This window comes from Bidens hawaiensis, unplaced genomic scaffold (genome assembly GCF_021521415.1).
Source record: "Bidens hawaiensis isolate Kalapana, Puna unplaced genomic scaffold, B.hawaiensis_p1.1 tig00036355_1, whole genome shotgun sequence".
Taxonomy (NCBI): domain Eukaryota; kingdom Viridiplantae; phylum Streptophyta; class Magnoliopsida; order Asterales; family Asteraceae; genus Bidens; species Bidens hawaiensis.
In genome coordinates this window covers 69,877-78,731 of record NW_027496341.1, presented here as the reverse complement: position 1 = coordinate 78,731, position 8,855 = coordinate 69,877, and the positions used below count along the sequence as shown (strand labels likewise).

At 38.0% G+C, this 8,855-nt stretch overlaps 1 long non-coding RNA gene across 1 annotated transcript; it reads right to left on the bottom strand.

Moving 5' to 3' along the window:
• Positions 1–7,015: 7,015 nt before the first annotated feature.
• Positions 7,016–8,715, bottom strand: LOC143588402 (uncharacterized). The gene is made up of 3 exons (XR_013145102.1): positions 8,520–8,715; positions 7,935–8,317; positions 7,016–7,539 (listed from the first exon to the last, which is right to left on the bottom strand). It is a non-coding gene; the product is annotated as an uncharacterized LOC143588402 (long non-coding RNA).
• Positions 8,716–8,855: the final 140 nt, after the last annotated feature.

Here is an 8,855-nt window from a genome sequence, read left to right as displayed (position 1 = left end):
GGTGCGCCCCACGGAGAAACACTCGGTCTTATGAAACCTTTGTCGAGGAGTTCTTGCAGTTGTGACATCAATTCCTTCATCTCGGACGGTGCTAGACGGTAAGGCGCTTTCGCGACGGGCTGGGCTCCTGGTACTAGATCTATCTGAAATTCTATCTCTCGCTCAGGTGGCAACCCCGGAAGATCCTCAGGGAATACTTCTGGGTAGTCGCGCACAATAGGAACATTCTTCATTTCTTTCGTCTCGGCCGTAGCGTTGACAACATACGCCAGGTAGGCTCCGCACCCCCGCCTTAACAAACCCTCGGCTTTTATCATCGAAATGACATTAAGCCCACAACTCTCCTTATCACCATAAACCGTCACCGCACTACCATCCAATGACTTTAACCTTATCATCTTACTTTTACATACTATCTGAGCCTCAAACTCAGACAACCAATCCATACCCAAAACTACGTCGAACCCTCCCAAGGTCATAACGTACAAGGTAACCGGGAACTCATGCCCTTCCAATTCTATTTTGCAGTTCTTAACCATATTCGTTATTTTAACCGAAGTGTCACTAGCGGTTTCTACTATCAGGGTCTCAGACACTCGGCAACATATCATTTTAGCTAGTTTACTAAATGGTGTGGCTACGAAACTTTTGTTTGCGCCCGAATCAAATAATACAGTAGCGGAAACACCGTTCACTAGAAACGTACCTGTGACAACATCCGGAATCTGCTTGGCTTGTTCTTGAGTCAGCATGTAGGCTCCGGTTCTTTGCCTAGCTTGACCAGCATCCTTCTTCCCGCTACCTCCAGCCTCACCATCGGTGCATTCCCTCGCCATGTGGCCTGTCTTGCCACATTTGTAACATGCTGGTTTTGCACTGCACTCATTGGCATAATGTCCTACCTTCCCACACTTATAGCAAACATTCGACCCAACTCTACACTCTACAGCATGCATCTTTCCACACTTATGACATGTATCCGAACCCTTTCCCCATCTACACTCACCATTGTGTGCCTTGCCACAGGTCTTGCACGACCTGTTCTCCCAAACTCTCGGCTGCTTGTTCTTAGGGTTCCACATCTGGGTACCGGGTCGTTTAGCAGGAGCGACCCATTTCTTTTCTTTCTTCTCATCTCCCACCACCACATCATCCGCAGTTAAGTCTGCATAGACCATTTCTGCGAGTTCGACAGCAGAATCGAAAGTAGCAGGTTTACTTGTCCTGACTAGCATGCGGACTCTCTGTGGTAATCCCCTCACGTAACACTTGATCCTTTTAGCCTCGGTGTTGACCATATCAGGCACCAACCTAGACATTCGATTGAACTCGGTGGTGTACTCACGATGTGTCATCGTCCCAGCTTTCAAGTTTAGGAACTTCATCTCCGCCCTTTCAACTTCGGCGTCAGCACAGAACTTCATCATCACTAACTCCTTCAGATCGTCCCATTTCATCTCCTTGATCTCTTCACGGGTCTTCCTCTGCTCCACACTCTCCCACCAATACATAGCTTCATCCTCGAATGATTGAGTAGCATAACCTACCGCTTGATCGGGACGGCACTCGCTAATGCGGATAACCTTATCCATGGCGGTTATCCACTGAAGAGTAGCGATCGCGTCTCCTAAACCAGTCAGCTTAGGCGGGTCACAACCTTTGAAGGACTTATAGTTGCAACCGCCTCGGCCCCTCCTCCTAACATCAACCTTCACAGATCTTACCTCGCTTGAATCGCCCTTTTCCCTATCGTCATTCTTTCTATCATTACCACCAGCCCCTTCAACAGTTCGTTCACGGCTTCCAGCAGATCCTTCAGGGTTCAGGTTCTTCACAGCAGCAACTACAGCCTGAACAATGGCTGCTTGAACTGCAGGGCTAAGTTGAACTTCCTCGTTGTTGTTCTGGTCTCCTCCAGCTGCGCTTCCTTCATCTTCGGTGTGGGAAGCTTCTTTTACCGAGGGTTGCCGGACAAGACGAGGCCTGCCACGACGCCCAGTGCGACCCCCAGTTTCAATAAATTCTCCAGCTCCAGCCATCAGTATCCTATATGAGAAAACACAAACATCATCACTCAAGGAACTATTTAGTACAAGGATAGTAAGGCTAACAGGTAATAACAGTGGCCAGTTGTGATTAGCTGATCACGTTACTTTCCGTGTCCTGTACACTTCCCTTTATGAGTCTATTTGTGCTGGTTCTACTTAAGCAGTTTGTCAAATCAAACAATCAATTATTCCTATCCCTGACGTTCACATATCTTTCCTTTCTCATTAATATATATCATTTAATCATACACCTTACCTTCACTGATCTTGCTTGAGCGACACATGGCATTCTTGGACTGGCATCTTCTTTCCTTTCTTACTTAAATCTCATACTCTGTTCGAGTCTAAGCATGTAGGATGCTTAAATCTCTCGAACTTTGCTCTGATACCAACTTGTAAGGCCCCGTTACCGGTAGCCCTACTTTCGCGTTGGATTTACTCATAAACACAGTTCTAAATATCAGAGTTAATTAAAACATTTACGCGGAATATGAAACTTTCATAAAACATTACATAACAATTCATAATCATGTCTTAAAACATTCCTCTTGTCTTTCAAAATCAAAACATAACTTATAAAACATATCAGATCATCAGATGCCAGGCTCTTGCTCGGTGCCATGTGTCTCCTCAAGCGAGCTGCCTCATCCTACTCACCTGCGTGCATACTAAAAGTCAGCTACGCTGAGTGAGTTCTAGATAATCACATAATCATACTATTCACATAACATAATATTCTTTCATTCATACTTTCATACTTTCATACTTTCATACTCTCATACTGTATTAACTTACTGTCATATCTTACGTTATAAAGAGCGTTACGCCCTACATTCCTCGAGTATTATTAGGGCTCGGTACCCTCCTTCCTCGAGTATTATTAGGGCTCGGTACCCTCCTTCCTCGAGTATTATTAGGGCTCGGTACCCTCCTTCCTCGAGTATTATTAGGGCCCCGGTACCCTCTTTCCACGAGTATTATTAGGGCTCGGTTTCCCTCTTTCCACGAGTATTAGGGCTCGGTTTCCCTCTTTCCACGAATATTAGTAGGGTTCGGTTCCCTAGTTCTCGAATATTAGTAGGGTTCGATTCCCTCTTCGTTACCATACAACCATACATCATACCTCGAGTATTATTAGGGCTCGGTACCCTTTTCGTAACCATACAACCGTCCTTTCCTTCTTTCATTAACATTATCACATTCATACACATAAGCATACATATCATATCTACATTCCTGCTAGCGTACAACTTGGCAGTACGTGCAATATCCGAAGATCGTTCACGCACCATCAAGCAATCATTCGTACATAACATACCTACCTTATACATAACTTTACAACCTGACAGTACGTGCAATATCCGAAGATCGTTCACGCACCATCAAGCAATCATTCGTACTTACATATTATTCACATAAGGCATACACTTATCTCTTAGGATAAGCGTATTAACAAACATATTGAGTATGCACACAGCCCCGAAAACATAACACATAAGTGGGGCTAGAAACTCACCTGGATCCTGTTACGCTCGCCGTTGATTGTAATTCCTTTCTTTAACTGGGCTCGGCTAACTGTATAATATTTACACATATCAATTACTACTACTACTATTACTACTACTCATTTTCGATAACCGCCTTAACACATTTTCCATTAGGTTTTTAATTTATTTCATAAACGAACTTCACTTCAGGCGAATCTTGGAAACAACTTGGTTCTGGCTTGATTCGGTCGAATAGGGACATATTCGATCGAATCTGAGGCACACTCGATCGAACTAGACACACACTCGATCGAACCAGTTGGGGAAACTCGTTCGGTCGGACATGGCACTTGTTCGATCGAATAGGAACTCGTTCGGTCGAATATGCAGCTTATTCGGTCGAATAAGATGGAGACCATTCGGTTGCTTCCCTATTCGATCGAATGGACTGATTCGACTGACTCATTCGATCGAATGGACTGATTCGATTGACTCATTCGATCGAATGGACTGATTCGACGCCTTCAAGCTGGGCGACGGAGAAACCTACGGATTTTCCGGATTTTCCAGATTTTTGACCCAAAATCGAAGTTTTTGACATGGAAATGTTCGGGATTGAAAGGGCTATCGATTCCCAGTGATTTTAAACATCAAAAGTTGCATTTTGACACCAAAACAAGACGGTTTTTGACCCGAAAACTCAAGTTACGAAAATGGGAGTTTTTGCTCGATTTGAGGCCGAAAATGGTTATGAAAACGGATGATTTTCGAGAGGGACTTACCAAAAACGATTAGGAACAAGATTGTGGACTCGGATTTGTGATTTGAGAACTTTCTCTCTCTAGTTTCTCTCTCTAGAATTGAGAGTGTTTGGGTGTGGGAGTGGAAGGAAGTTAGTGAAAAATGGGAGGTAGGGTCTTGTGGTAGTAACTCTCGAGCCCACGGGCCCAAGGCCCATTCTCATTTAACCCATCTTACGTAATCTAAGCCCATGACCCGTTCCTTACTCGACATTAAATAACTAAAACGTGAAATCACTAAACATAACTTTCTTTTATTTATCATTATAAAAATTTTAGGATGTTACACAAAGGTAAACTATAACTTGTTTTTAAACTGGGATTTGAGAAACAATGCATAATCTTTTATATAAGATTGGTTAGAAAATGGGATTTAAAATTTCCTCATGTGTATTTGAACTCAGGAAAATGTGTATTTTCTTAATTTTCTCCAACCATTTTATATAAATATTGCAAACATGAAAAATACATTTTATATATATCTCGGTGTTTAGCATTAAATCATTGAAGTTGAATATTATAATTATAATCCATATGGATAATGATTTACTATATGAACTATCTATCATTTATTTATATAACTTTTTTGTGCAGTATAAAATATTAGAAATAAGAAGATCAATATTTAGTTTCCAATATTTTTTTTCATAACTCAAGACAAAAATGCTCTAGAAACATATATTTTATGACTTGATTTATACTTTTTTATACATTCAAATATATTATAATTTATCTAGGGTCACGATATGTACTTGAATAACCATATTTGTCACACAGACAACTATACATGACTATATAAAGAGTTACAAGCAGACATATATGTTGCCTTATAAAGAGTTACAAGCAGACATGAATTAAAAATTTTGATTATTAATAAACAATTAACCAATACAATTACAAATGTAGTGTACAAGGAAGGTTACACTCCCTCCATCCCATTAAAAGTGCCAATGTTTTTTTTTTTCATTACAAATGGGCACTTTCAAAATTTATTAGTCAATTTTCAAATTTACCCTTAAAAACACACAATTACCATTAATAACCAATGTTGATGGACCCAATTTTCAAGGGCATTATGGTCATTTGGTAAGCAAAAAAAATAATCATTCAATCTACCTTAAACTTTGTGTTTTTCAAACCATGACATTTCTATTGGGACGGGGGGAGTTTTTATTTGTAACATATTTGTGTAATCTTAGTTATGTAATTTATGTAATTTTTCATATAAATTGTAATTGTGTTAACAATATATATCATTTTGTTGACTGTATACTACTAGAAAAAAGGCCTTTAATGACACGCATTGTGTGTCATTAAAGGGTATAGATGACACGCAAATGTGTGTCATTGAAGCCCCGTCATAAATTGAAAATGACACGCAATCTGCGTGTCATATTTTATGACACGCATTAATGACACGCGTTTATGACATGCATGTGTGACACTTGTATATGACTAGCATTTATGCATGTCATCGTATATTGTTTTTAAAAATAATATATATATATATATGCATAATTACTAATATTTACATTAATGACACAAATATAGCAACAAAACCGACCATTTCATTTTCTTAATTAGACATTACAAGTCAAAATATTACAAATATTCTCAAAGTTAACAAAAATTTTGGTTACTATTCAACACCACACATAAAACTACTGGAAAATAAACTATGTTGCGTAAATCGACCATTCTTCATGAACTGCATCGAAATCAGCCTCCATGTATTCGTCTTCATCTCCCCAACCTAAAACGAAAAATAAACAAAGAAAACGTTACAAAATTTAGTCGGATCAAACCGAATTGGGTTAAAACAAACCAATATAAACATAATCGAGCAAGTATTATTACACTTACATTGTTATTGACGTGTATTTGAAGTCCTTCATGAATTATAAGACATAATAACCACTTGGTACTTCTTGGCTGAGTCAGACGCAACAAAATTACAAACAATAAAATAATTAAGACATATAATTAAGCTTTCTAGTGATTTATAAACAAGAATATAGTACCCAAACCCGACCATTTTAACCTATATATTAAACATGTCCGATACATTTATGGGCCTTTAACTATACGCTTTTACATTACTTTTAAAGTTGATACAAAGTAAAAAAGGATTATTAACAAAACAAAACATATATTTATTTGTTTCACCTCGTAATCCAATCTGTATATTTTTCAAAGTCAAACATAAAAAAGTGCTACCTGTGATAATAAGTATGTGTGTTTAGTTCATAGATATAACATATTAGCTAACCTTGGAATACTATAGCCAACCTTGAACATTAAGAAAAAGCGTTGCAGCAACATGAAGGTGACTGCACCATTAAAAAAAGAAAAATAAAACTATACATATCATTAATGCAAGAAAATGATTGATACATAATGCACAAAACATATGAATACAAATAAATAATGATAGATTTTTCATAATCTTACTAAAAAGATAAAGAGATACCTTTATATTAATTATAGCAGAAAACTCGACCCATTTGTATCTGCACCATACTCCATTTTGCAAGTCTTAAATACTTCCAGAAATACCCTTGATGATGACTTGGGTTTTTAAGCCTCTTGCGCCTTATACTATCTATTGACCAAAAGAGTCAACAACCCATAATACCCTTATGTTTACTAGCATGATCCGCAACTGAAGATGGCACTGAAAACAGAAGATGGGACTAAAAGCTGCCATACGAATTGCTCTCGTCGCTCATCCATCTGTGGACTTCCAACTTTTTCTCTGTCAAAATCTTTATATTCAATTGAGTTGTATGGTGAAATTATGATCCTAATAATTGGAATATGATGTCAACAAAAAACTTAGTCAAAACCTTAACGATGGGAACTCATAATAAATAACAATTAAGTGAGTGCTTATGAACTTGCCTCAAGTGCTTAGACACTATGATAGCTTTCCACACTTGCCTGAGTTTGTTAACCATAAACCGCAAATATTATCACAAACTGTCACCCTCCGGCCTTCACGATCACCACTGCTTTCCTTATTATCTTGCAACTGTCCAGGCATGGTACTGCAACCTTAACTTGATCACACCTTGATTGTCTCCGATGGTATCATAGGAACCCACGGTCCGTACTCCTCGATGCTTCCCCAAATCCAAAACCGAATTTGGCAGCCCAAAACCACTTGGTATCGTTTGATCATAACATCTCAAATAACTGCTGCTCCTGTTGCGTGTTGCGTCGGACAAGTAAAAGTGTAATCAAAACAGTCATCAAGTAAAATTTACATATTATATTTGTGGATGTATAACGCGGGTTTAGAACAATAGACGACTTTTTTAACTATATATATAATTATCTATATATTACATGATCTATTTAACTGTTAGAGATAGAACATAAGAGCATAAGTGTATAACCCATTCATAGGTGGAAGGATCATTTTGGCAACTAAATAACCCATTAAAAAGCATATATAAGTCAACTTCTTGGCTGTTGCTACTAAATAAAGCATAACAATTTAGAACTTAAAGATAAAATGAGTGTATTTTTTAAGAATTCTACTTGTTTCCAACTATATTTTAAGTTCACACTGCAACACCTCAGCATGGAAAGCTTACCTTCGTTGTTGCAGGTCCTGTCTAATCCCCTCCAATTTCTGACTTAAGTGTTGGAACTTGCTGCAAATGAGCATCAGCTTGGCAAGATCATGTCGTAGTCCGAACTTGATTAGTAAGCTTTTGACGTATGGCAGTCAATTCCTTAGTATCAGAAAGAAGCGAGTAACCCCTGGTCAATCAGAATTCAAACAACCTGTACAAAAAGAGAAGTGTTCAAATATTATAAGATGATACATCATACAATGATCAAAGTTAAGAAACTAAACTTAATACCATTAATGACAGTGAAAAAAATGTTAGAACAAAGAACTTTAAGCTATAGCAGTACCATCCTTCTTGTTTCTTACCATATCAATGTTGACATAAGTAGTCCAGCTACATAACTGAAAAATAATAACATACATGTAATATTAAATTAGACGAATTTGAGTATGATAAACATGAATACAAATTAGCAACAATGTAAGATAATTGGAGAGCACCTTATCAACCATTGAATTGTCCAACAGTTCTGCAAAAGTCATATAAACAAACACATATGCTGCCCCAATCCATGAGTCTTCTTTAGCAGCTAAATATTCTTACATGGTAACGTCTACAATAATCATACATCGGCCATTGATTATGGTTTGAGCTCCATTTACAACCCATGGATGGATGCCCTGCAACAATATTCAACAAATCATTCAATTTAGAAAGATAAGGCTATAAACGTTGATTTAGGGCTTAAGATTAATTGTCATTTTATATACGTAAATTGATCATATGACAGCAAATAAAAGCAATTACTAATTGTGCCACACTTGATTCATCTGTTACAAGATTATCAATCAATAACCCCGCCCCCCAATCCGTGTGCATAATCAGCCCTAAATGATCTCTGATGTGCTAATGATCAGCATTCAGAAAAATAAAAAAAAT